This window comes from Oryx dammah, unplaced genomic scaffold (genome assembly GCF_014754425.2).
Source record: "Oryx dammah isolate SB20612 unplaced genomic scaffold, SCBI_Odam_1.1 HiC_scaffold_2, whole genome shotgun sequence".
NCBI classification, from domain to species: Eukaryota; Metazoa; Chordata; class Mammalia; order Artiodactyla; family Bovidae; genus Oryx; species Oryx dammah.
In genome coordinates, this window is record NW_024070186.1 from 75,873,538 (window position 1) to 75,885,247 (window position 11,710).

Below are 11,710 nucleotides of genomic sequence, written 5' to 3' on the forward strand. Positions count from 1 at the left end.
CACCACTACCATCATTCCCATGAACCACCACTCCACCACTACCATCAATCCATGAACCACCACTCCACCACCACCATCATTCCCATGAACCACGACTACTACTGCTACCACATCATCATAATCACCATTACCTGCATGGCAGATACAATTCTACTTTTTTAAATGGGAAAAAATAACATAAAAATGCCTTAACTTAACGGGTTGATGTTAATCCTAGGAAACATTCAGTTCAGTTCAGTTCAGCAGCTCAGTCGTGTCCGACTCTTTGAGACCCCATGAATCACACCACGCCAGGCCTCCCTGTCCATCACCAACTCCTGGAGTTCACTCAAACTCATGTCTATTGAGTCAGTGATGCCATCCAGCCATCTCATCCTCTGTTGTCCCCTTCTCCTCCTGCCCCCTATCCCTCCCAGTATCAGGGTCTTTTCCAATGAGTCAACTCTTTGCATGAGGTAGCCAAAGTACTGGAGTTTCAGCTTTAGCATCAGTCCTTCCAATGAACACCTATGACTGATCTCCTTTAGGATGGACTGGTTGGATCTCCTTGCAATCCAAGGGACTCTCAAGAGTCTTCTCCAACACCACAGTTCAAAAGCATCGATTCTTTGGCACTCAGCCTTCTTCACAGTCCAACTCTCACACCCATACACGACCACTGGAAAAACCATAGCCTTCACTAGACAGACCTTTGTTGACAAAGTAATGTCTCTGCTTTTTAGTATGCTATCTAGGTTGGTCATAACTTTCCTTCCAAGGAGTAAGCGTCTTTTAATTTCATGGCTGCAGTCACCATCTGCAGTGATTTTGGAGCCCCCCAAAATAAAGTCTGACACTGTCTCCACTGTTTCCCCATCTATCTGCCATGAGTGATGGGACCAGATGCCATGATCTTAAGCTTTCTGAATGTTGAGCTTTAAGCCAAATTTTTCACTCTCCTCTTTCACTTTCTTCAAGAGGCTTTTTAGTTCCTCTTTACTTTCTGCCATAAGGGTGCTGTCATCTGCATATATGAGGTTATTGATATTTCTTCCAGCAATCTTCATTCCAGCTTGTGCTTCTTCCAGCCCAGCATTTCTCATGATGTACTCTGCATATAAGTTAAATAAGCAGGGTGACAATATACAGCCTTGATGTATTCCTTTTCCTGTTTGGAACCAGTCTGTTTTTCCATGTCCGGTTCTCACTGTTGCTTCCTGACCTGCATATAGGTTTCTCAACAGGCAGGTCAGGTGGTCTGGTATTCCCATCTCTTTCAGAATTTTCCACAGTTTATTGTGATCCACACAGTCAAAGGCTTTGAAATAGTCAATAAAGCAGAAATAGATGTTTTTCTGGAACTCTCTTGCTTTTTTGATGATCCAGCGGATGTTGGCAATTTGATCTCTGGTTCATCTGCCTTTTCTCAAACCAGTTTGAACATCTGGAATTTTGCGGTTCATGTATTGCTGAAGGCTAGCTTAGAGAATTTTGAGCATTGCTTTACTAGCGTGTGAGATGAGTGCAATTGTGCGGTAGTTTGAGCATTCTTTGGCATTACAGAAGAGGATTTGGAATGAGCTTTCAGGACCGAAGTTGTGATCTTGAGAAATCAACATGGGTTAACAGCTAGTAGTTTATGTCAAAGTAACAAAATTGTTTCTTTGACAACATTAGGCAGGGAGATGGGGGAAATACCAGTGAGAAGGAGTATCTGGACTTTATCAAGGCCTTTGATAAGATTCCTCTGATAATCTTCTGAAGAAGGATAATTATGGGTTGAGTGATAGTACAAGAAGATAAATTATCTTAAAAAGTGCTATGTATTTATTGAATTGACATCTATCAGGAGCATATATTGGAATGCTCCAGAATGCTGTAATGTTTATAATTTTTTATTGATGACTTAGTTGAAGAGGTCATACTCATGTTTGGGGACAATAGTAAGCCAGCTGGAAGGGACAGGATATATTCTGGGTGACAGGATCAAAGCCAGAAATATCTGGGCAAGCTGGAAAGACAGATTGAATTAAACAAGACAAAATTGGGAATAAATGCAAGGGCTCTGTATTTGGGTCCCAGGTAGCATCCCTACAAATATGGGATGGGAGGGCAGCAGCAGGCAGGGGATACAGTTCAAGAGCAAGTTTAAAAGAAAGTTGGGTTTTTTCAATGGATATAAAACTCAACAGCTATAACTTGTATAGAAGCTGGTGCACTGAGACGACCCAGACGGATGGTACGGGGAGGGAGGAGGGAGGGGGGTTCAGGATGGAGAACACGTGTATACCTGTGGCAGATTCATGTTGATGTATGGCAAAACCAATACAATATTGTAAAGTAATTAACCTCCAATTAAAATAAATAAGTTTATATTAAAAAAAAAAAAAGAAGCTAGTTCAACCTGACAGAGTTTTAACAGAAACATGAGTGTAGAATAAAGGAAGTGATCATCTCCTGCCACGTGGTGCTGATTAAGCCTTCTTTGAAATGTTATGCTTTATTCATTAAGAATAAAATTAAGAAAAAACTGGGGCAAGAGAGTAAGGATGATCCTGGAGCCAGTGACATATGGGGCTGGACAGGGCAGCGGGGAGGGCACAGGCCATGGAGTTGGAGCCTGGTTATATCAATAGCTGGCTGTGATTGGATACTGTAGATTCTAACCAAGCCAGTATTTCTATCTAAGGCTGACGATCAACTTCCCTGAAAAGCACAGATGGTGGTGGTTGGCTGGCCTGCTCTCCTAGGTTTTGGTCCTCTGGTCAGATCACATTATGGGTGGGTTCCTTTCTCCTGACCTCATCCATCCAGGGACAGTCTCTTATGCCCCCAAGCAAATTTTTACACTTTTGAAATGCAAATGTGTGCATTCTCCAATATGGCAGCCGGAAGTTATATATGGCATTTCAGCACTGGAAATATGACTGAGAAACTGAAATTTTTATTTTCTTTAATTTTAATGAAGTGAAAATGGCAAGTCACATGTATAAATACACTGCACAGCTCTAAACAGCTTTCAGATGCATTTCTGAGACTGATCAATCTGAGCAGAATCAAGATGCATCAAAAGAGAAATGCACGTGGAGTCCCCAGCACAGTACCTGGAAAATTCTCTTGTTCAGTCAGCTCACTGAATTGTCTACTCTGCGAAAGTACTAGTTCAGGTGCTGGGGCACAGCACTAGCTATACTTCTAGGAGTTCACAGTTTAGTGGGGGATGGGCAGATAAGTGATGGCACCACAGAGAGCTAAGGGTATGCACAGCTATAGCAGAGAGATCGCTGACCTAAATGAACAGTTGAGGAAGGATTACTAGAAAATTTTAAGACCTGAGCTGAGTCTTAAACAAGTAGACCTCGTGCTGGAATAAATGGATATTTATTCCACTTATAAGATTATATTCCAAGGCTGCCAAGCCCATTGCTGGTGGCAGAGGTGGCTGTGGGGCAAACGCAGCCCTAGAGAAAATTCATAGCTAGGGGCAATTAGTTTTATTTGAAAATCCCCCCTTTTGTATTGCCTAATTTCTCTTCTGTGGCCACATTTTCTTTGTGTGAGGACATTTTTTGCTGATGTGTATAACCTTAATTTTTACAGCATGATTAGTAGTCCCTAACCATGAGTGGGTGGAGGCAGCGGGTAGTTGAACAGGTGAATTTTGTTACATATAAAGATAACTCACTATGGTTTGGTTGTGGAATTCTATTACTACTTGGTGTAAACAAACAGCTTGGTGAAAATAGCCAGTGTGTGAAGAAGCTGTCACTGACTGGCTGGGCTGGCTGAATTGGGCTCTGATAGTGATGTACCTTCTAAGAGTGGGGGCTAATCTATTAATTTGTGTGGAGAAGTAGGATGTTATGCCACTTATATTTTACACAGTAGTCTGTTCAAAGGTAGCAAGTGATGTCTAGCCAGAGAATTCTGCAATTGATACTTGTGCACACACAAAGAACAGGCACGGCCATATAGTATGTGGTTTTCACAATCACACTTGTGTGTATACATCAGGGAAATATGTGTAATCCCTCCCCCATGAGGCCAGGTGAATGCCCATGAGGGCTGGATTGGTCGTGTGAGGAGACCTCCTATAGGTAAACTGCTTTGACTGTGGCAGAGTTGCCTCATGGGGATGGAAGTATAAACTGGTGTATCCTTTTTGCAAACCAGCTTGTCATATATACTAGGAAGTTTAAAACATTCATGCCCTTTGGCCTAGTGATTTAACTTCTGGGCATCTATACACAGGAAGTATTTGGAAATGCCTGCAGGAAGACTGCACAGAGATGTTGCACAGAGTTATGTTGTTGCTAAACACAGGAAACAATTTAAATGACTAACAAAATAATAATACACAGCCATGTGAAGGACTTTCACTACAGTACTATTTAGGAGAAAAAGCAGAGAAGTAATAGCTACAGAGGCTAAGCAACCCCTCTGTTGTTGAACAACCTGGGTTTGAATCCTGACTCTGCTGCTTACAAGTGGTGGGGCTTGGGAAGTCCCCTGTACTCTCTGGGGTTGATAATACTGCCTCAGGATTTTTGAGGATTACATGGCACAGAATTTAAAATACTTAACACTTTCAAGGTACATTGCCAGGCCATGATAAAGTCTCTTCAGTTGTGTCTGATTCTTTGCGACCATATGGATTGTAGCCTGCTTGGGCTCCTCTGTCCATGGGATTCTCCAGGCAAGAATACTGGAGTGGGTTGCTCTGCCCTCATCCAGGGGATCTTCCCCACCCAGGGATCGAACCCATGTCTCCTGTAGCTCCTGTATTATAGGTAGATTCTTTATCGCTGATCCACCAGGGAAGCCTGCAAGGTACATTAGGTATCCAATAAATGCTTACTCCTTGGAAGGAAAGTTATGACCAACCTAGATAGCATACTAAAAAGCAGAGACATTGCTTTGCCAACAAAGGTCCATTTAGTGAAGGCTATGGTTTTTCCAGTGGTCATGTATGGGTGTGAGAGTTGGACTGTGAAGAAGGCTGAGCGCCAAAGAATTGATGCTTTTGAAGTGTGGTGTTGGAGAACACTCTTGAGAGTCCCTTGGAGTGCAAGGAGATCCAACCAGTCCATTCTAAAGGAGATCGGCCCTGGGATTTCTTTGGAAGGACTGATGCTAAAGCTGAAACTCCAGTACTTTGGCCACCTCATGTGAAGAGTTGACTCATTGGAAAAGACCCTGATACTGGGAGGGATAGGGGGCAGGAGGAGAAGGGGACGACAGAGGATGAGATGGCTGGATGGCATCACCAACTCGATGGACATGAGTTTGAGTGAACTCCGGGAGTTGATGATGGACAGGGAGGCCTGGCGTGCTGCGATTCACGGGGTTGCAAAGAGTCGGACACGACTGAGCGACTGAACTGAACTGAAATGTTGGCTCTCCCTGGACTGTACAATTTCAAGACATAAAAATAGCTGGAAAGGAAATTTGCTAATATATTAGCCTTGTGGAAATGTCTATAGTTTGATTCTTTGTACACTTTTCAACTTACCAACATTCAATGTGAATTATTTTTATACTAAAAATGTATATCATAATGTTGCAATACAATAAGATTTTTTTTTTTTAAGTTTTACCACAACAAAAAATAGTGCTTCTCTTCCAGAGGATGAGCTAGGGATCAGCAGTAAAGGAAAGAGCTACTGTTTTATGGGTACTTCCTGGAGCAGAGCCTCAGGCGTGCACAGCTGGGACCTCTAGGAGTGCAACGCTGGTGGCATCCACTCCCACCTGTTGAAGGTGCTCTGGGAGGTCTGAGGGGGAGTTGGAACAGATGTCCTTAGTAGTTTTTCCTGTCTCTGAAAGTCTAAGCATCTCAGATTCCAAGATGCTTTGATTGTTTATCATTATCTCCCCATATCTTGGTTGATCTGAACCAAACACTGACGCGAAACTGTAAGACAGGAAAGACTCATCTGCTTGCTCCCCATTTCCACCCCCTCCCCCCCGCCAAATGCTTGTAATAACGCCTACCAGTGCTATTCAGAAACGTTAAGGGTGATCCCTAAAGACACGAATGGAAGGTATAGTAGGAAGGTTAGATTAATGGCAGCCTTTTATTTGATGACTGTAATTTACCTTCAGAACCAAGGCAAACACAGCCCTTTTAAACTAAACTAAGTCCCCTCCCACCTTAGGACAAAGCTCTGAAATGAGAGGAGCACAAAGTATGTGTGCGTGGGTGATCAAATACTGGTGACCTTTGCCCCCTGTGATCTAATACCTTTCGTTGACAACGAGGGGTACCCTGTGCTCCAGCAAGTGACTTTGGGGGGCTGTTTTTTAAACAAAAACTCCCAGGCACCGAAGTAACGGCGTCGTCTCCCCCTTTCGAATCCGAGCCCTGTATTCTGACCGCTGCCCCTCATCAGTGATGTTTTCTGGTCCACACCTCCCAAACCAAAGCGCGTTACCCTAAGTTCCGAAAAGAGAAAGGACGAACAGCCCTCTCAGGGCCCTCTCCGGACCGCGAGGTCATCGTATGCTAATGAAGCAGCAGGAGACAGTCGCCCCGAGCCCGCCTGCGAGCGCGCCCGCGGGTTCGCAGCTCTCCCGCGTGCCACTGCGGCGCAGCCACAAATCGCCGCGCGTGCCGCAGACCCTCCTGCCCTTCCGCGGGGAAAGAAGGGGGATGCGGAAAGGTCTCCCCGCCACTGAGTCCCGCACCTGGATGGCCCACACCTGGGAGCTGCCTCTTCGCTCCTGCCTCGTGCTTCCCGCTGCAGCGATGGCGCGGATAAGGGCAGCGCATCGGAATCACCTGTAGGGCTTTTTCGAACTCCACAGCCCCCCGCCCCCTCAAATTCTAGTCCACTCGTCCAGAGGAAGGAAATCTCTGAATGTGCAGGATGAGTGGACTGGTGGAGTTTTCGAAAGCCCCACAGGTGATACGAAATGCACGCACATGCACAAACATCTTTTGAGTCCGAAACTAAACAGGTCAACCCGACCTCCCTGACCCTCCTCTCCTTCCGTAGCTTCTATTTGTCAAGGTCTCCGCGTTCTCTTCAGCTTCCCTTTACGCTCCCCCAGCACGGGGGCTTTGTGGAGTCCCCCCAAAGTCCCGGAACCCTGCGGGACGGTCAGAGGTTTGACGGTCAGACATCAGAAAAAGTGTCCCCGCTCTTTGCTGCCCTTGTGCACTCTGGGGCGCATTGGATACCAAAGGTAAGTCTAGAAGGGGCAAAATCTGACCAGTTGCTTCAGCACCCTGCGTGGAGCCAGGCCACCTCCCGCCCGCACACCTCTGAGGTTCGGAAGGTCCTCCCAATCAAAGAGGAAGCCGGTGCCCCGCCCTGGGCGGCTCCCCGTGCCCTCACACTGCCAGGGGGGCATCTCCTCCTGCAGGGGCTGTGCGGCAGGTGGCATCGTCAGGAGGGGGGCGCCGTGGCCTTGGCTGCAGCTCCCTCCCCTGGCCATGGGACTGGCACCCGCTTTGGCCCCCTTTTCCAACTTGCTGCAGCTCGCGCCCCCAGCCCGAGCCCCCTCCGCCGCGCGGGCCACGTCTTACCTCTGCAAGCAACACTTGGTTGCGCGGTTCTTCGGCGCGCTCCTTCCTCGGGGCTTATTCCCTTACTTGGGAGGAAAGAGGAACCGAGAGACTGAAAGGGGACCGAGGCTGGCGTCTGGGCGTCTGCCCGCCCGCGCAGCCCTCCCGGGGAGGGGGATGGAGCTCGGGTGGGAGCCTCAGGAGCTCCGGCGGCCCGGTTGGGGTTAGGCGGCGCTGGGGTCTCTGCCCGTCCAGGTACCCGCGGCTCCGGAGCGGTGCGTCTCGGCGGCCCGCTACTACGGCACTGCGGCGCCCTGCCACTAGCAGCGGGCAAGTCCGGCTGCCACTCTTACGGCGGAGCCCTGCCCCCGGGCGCAGAGCCCGCCCCCGCCACACACCCGCGTGCGCGCGCACACGCGCAATACACCGGCGCGTGCACACACGCGTGAATGCGGTGGGCTCAGAGGGAACCTGCGCCTCTTTGGTGGTTCGGGCACTTCTCACTGGTAGGGCTTCGGTCTGGGAGGAGGAGGAGGAGGAGGCTGAGGGATTTAGAAAGGCTGCAGCAGTGGTGGGCTGCGCAGAGAGGCCCAAGGCCTGGTGACTCAGGTGACAGGGACAACTGTTTGACAAACACCTACAGCTCAGCCAGGGCCTCCGCTGCCTCATTATCTCGAGCAAGTCAAAGAAAAACAAAAAATGCAAAGTCAACAAATTTTCTCCGTTTCCTAGGCACTCAATGTCTCTAGCATCTAAATCATTACCCCTTCGAAAGGGCGCATTTCGGAGGCAGGGGATTGGTGACTGTTCCATCTGAAAAAATTTCTCCCATGGAAGATGTAGGGGGACCATCGCAGACCACCGAAGTTGGGCTTTGATCGCTGGATCAGGTCTTAAGACTGAGGCTTAATTTTCTTTCTCCTTTACTTTTAGGTGACCACGGGTTGTTTTCCTCCACAGCAAATAGATCACTTCTTACTTTAAAAAAGTAGAAAAGCACAGAAAAGGGGCTGGAAGGGAGGGGTAAGGAATGAAGGCCAGCATTGGCCAAGACACTGCTCTTTCCATGACGTGCAGGTCTGTATGTGGTGATGGTGGTGGAGAGGACACTATCTCAGGCATGTCACACCAGCAGGGTGTGTCTGTCCATTTCACACCACATTTAAAGTCATCCAGAGTTTGGCCTCTCATCTGTAAAATATGTAGAGTTTTCCAGTTTCCACAACTGAGAATTCTTTTCTGCCAGCAGGCAGTGAAGGTCCCGGGTCAGGACTGCAGCCAAGAAGCTTTCTGATGATGCTGAGGCACCAAGGGGCCCTGGGTGTCTGGGCATTTGGGGAAGAAGCCTCAAACATGAGTGCCAGACAGCACTGAAGACCCTGATGGTCAGTGTCCATATCGGGCCATCTGCAGGCAAGCCAATGGGGTACATGAGAAACTGAAGCTCAGAGATTTCCCCAGGTTTCACGTGGTAGGGAAGGGAGTGCTTGTGTTCATAATTCATCTGACCATTCACCTATCATCTATTATCTCTATTCTCTCTCACCCTGGCTTGGTTCTTTGAGCTCCCTTCAGTTAGAATGAAATAATCCTAGTGAGGGGGCTCTCAAAGGTCTTTTATATTTTCTTGTTTCCCTTTTAGTCCCTGACGCATTCATTTCGTGACTGTCTATTAAGCTCCTGCTGTGTCGTCAGGCACTTTCCCTTGACTCTAGTCCTGAGCCTTACATGGGAAGAAAGAGGCCCCAAGAGACAGAAAGGGCTTAGAACTGTCCGTCTCAGGCTTACTGTGTATATTTTCACTCTGCTAGGTTGGGTGGATATGGAAGACAAAATCCTTGCCTTCTGAACCACATTATCTGTGGAGGAAAACACATACGTGTGCACACACATGTCGCAAGATAACATTCTTGTTCTCTCTAATCTGGATTCCTTCCAAAGAAGGGGAAACTGAGAGAGGACTTGCATCTGGGCGTCATGATGGATCTAGGAGGGGTGTGTGCCTATAGGTAGGGGTTGGGGCAACGTTGAGTTGTTCTGCCTATTTGAACAGGAAGGAAGTAAGCTGGGTGGGAGGAATGGGGAAGGCATGCAGAGACAGAATGCAGACACTTGGCTGGGAGTGCACTGAGGAAGAGTGATAAGAGAGAGACTCCCAGAACAGGGCTGCCAAGCAAGGATTTGGAGAACAGGAGTGCTTGCAAAGATGAGTAAGTACTTTGCTAGGAGGGAGGGTGTTCACTATAAGGTCCCTGTTCTCTACCCTTCCTATGAGATAAATCATTGGTAAAGGCAGTTGTCCCCTATTTTGTGAGTGGACTCCTTTGGGGAAGGCAGGCTGGTGCTGAGTTCAGCACCTGGGTTGATACAGGGTGAGTACAGAGAAGCCTGTGTGGGCAGAAGACTTAAAGACAGCTGGCTCCTGGGTTCCATGCAAATAACATGGACGAAAAGTGTTGTAGAAGAGATTGAAGCAATGTGGAAGGCATGGGGCCGGAGGTGGGAAAAAGCGCAGACAAGAACAGTTACACTGATTGAGGCATCACAGGGAAGGTGAGGTTTGGGCCGGGATGTGAGAGGAGAGTAGGGATCTGACACACAGATAAGCAAGACAAGCACAATCTAGGTGGAGGGAAAGCAAAAGCACAGAAGGAGGACTACTCATGGTGAGTTTTGGGCCTTCAATAGAAAAAAGAAAGTTATTTCTCCATGTTGGAAAGACTCCCTAAGTGTAGACTTCAGGACATGAGTATCAAGGAGCTATGGAAGATGTGCGCTTCTTGTCGTTCTTGGTTTGGTTTTGATGCGGAAGAGGCTGGGATCCTTTTGATGCTAGCTTCCCTGAATAAGGTTTTCTCATCAGAAGGGAGAGTCAGGGAGGGTCAGGCGGCAGAGACATTGTGGTGTTGCTGCCCCCGTGAGGAATCAGGTGCCCAGGGTGCCCTGTGAGGGGCTGAAGCCCAGGCCCCACCTGCCTAGCTGCGCAGTTCAGCAGAGCCACGTGTCCTGCCTTTTCTCTAATTTGCAGAGAGGCTTGGTGTGGGCTGACAGAGGCCCTGGCTGCTGAGCTCATCCGTCTCTGAAGAGACTAAAGCCCCAGTGAAACAAGTGAGGGTTCACTGAGCGTTTGCTGGAAGCGCAAATGCAGGTGAAGCAGAAAGAGACTGAAGTCAGGAGTAGCTGTGAGCCTGAGCATGTCTCTGCTCTTGGGCTACCGGGTACGGAGGAGGAAGCTTACTTCCTCCCCTCAGAGCATTTGCAACCCATGTAGGCTATAAAACAAACACGCAAAGTGATTAAGAGGCAATGAAAGACAGTGCAAAATTAAGTGTCAAGTTGTGTAGAGCAGATTTTCAGGGCGTGAGAAGGGAGACCTCCTCCACGCTTTAAGAATACAGGGAGGTTTCCGGGAGGGGAAGATGGGGCTTCCCAGTGGAGAGGAGAACCCAGGGCTGGAGGCTGGACAGCAGGAGGCCTCTGAGTGTGAGCTTGGCCACTCTAATGCCGTTCCTATTCATGGCCAGGCACTGTGATGAGTCACCTTTGTTTCTGAGAGACAGGGCATTTTTGGATGTTTAACTGGCTCAACACTTTACATTCCCTGAGACTTCAGTGTTGGCAGCTCACACTCGCCATGTTGCTCTGGGAACACATCATCCAAGCCGGCAGCTGACGCCTGATCTCTATTGCCAAGGCAAAGCTGGGGCTGAGTCAGGTACCTGTGTCTGGAAATTTTTAAGTTGGACTGTCTCTGACAAGCTGAGTGAACTGCACGTGACGCTGTGCATAGCTGAGGCCATGGAGGTAGGGTCAGAGAATCTAGCCAGGCCCCCTGGTTTCAATCAAGTCCCTGCTTGGGTAGCTCAGTTTACTTCATTTTTCTTGGCCTCACTTTTCTCACCTATAAAATAAAAAAAATTATGCTAGATTCTCTCCAAGCTGCCTTCCACCCAGTATTTTGTGATTTCATAATTAGTAGGCTCTTTCCATTTTATCAAATAGGTACAAGATGGGAACAGATATTTACCAAGCCCTGACTTTGCTTTTCTCTCTGCTTTGGCTGTGAAGGGTGTGCTTGGGAGAAATTGTGATGCTGTGGGTGGGGACAGAGGTTTTGCCAGGAACAGGTTAGGTGGATCCAGCCCTGGGAATGTAGACAGGTCACCCCATCTGCAGGCCTCCATTTTCTTATTGGTAAGAGAAGGAGGTTGGAAATGGTGT

At 48.1% G+C, this 11,710-nt stretch overlaps 1 protein-coding gene across 1 annotated transcript in view; it reads right to left on the reverse strand.

Annotated features, from left to right (window-relative positions):
- DGKG (diacylglycerol kinase gamma) overlaps nt 1-7,693 on the reverse strand; it is a 226,662-nt gene extending 218,969 nt beyond the window's left edge. Inside the window, exon 1 of the mRNA XM_040252643.1 lies at nt 7,511-7,693. The gene's annotated coding sequence lies outside the window, so the exon portion shown is untranslated. The remainder of the gene's footprint in view (nt 1-7,510) is intronic.
- Between the last annotated feature and the right edge of the window lie 4,017 nt (nt 7,694-11,710).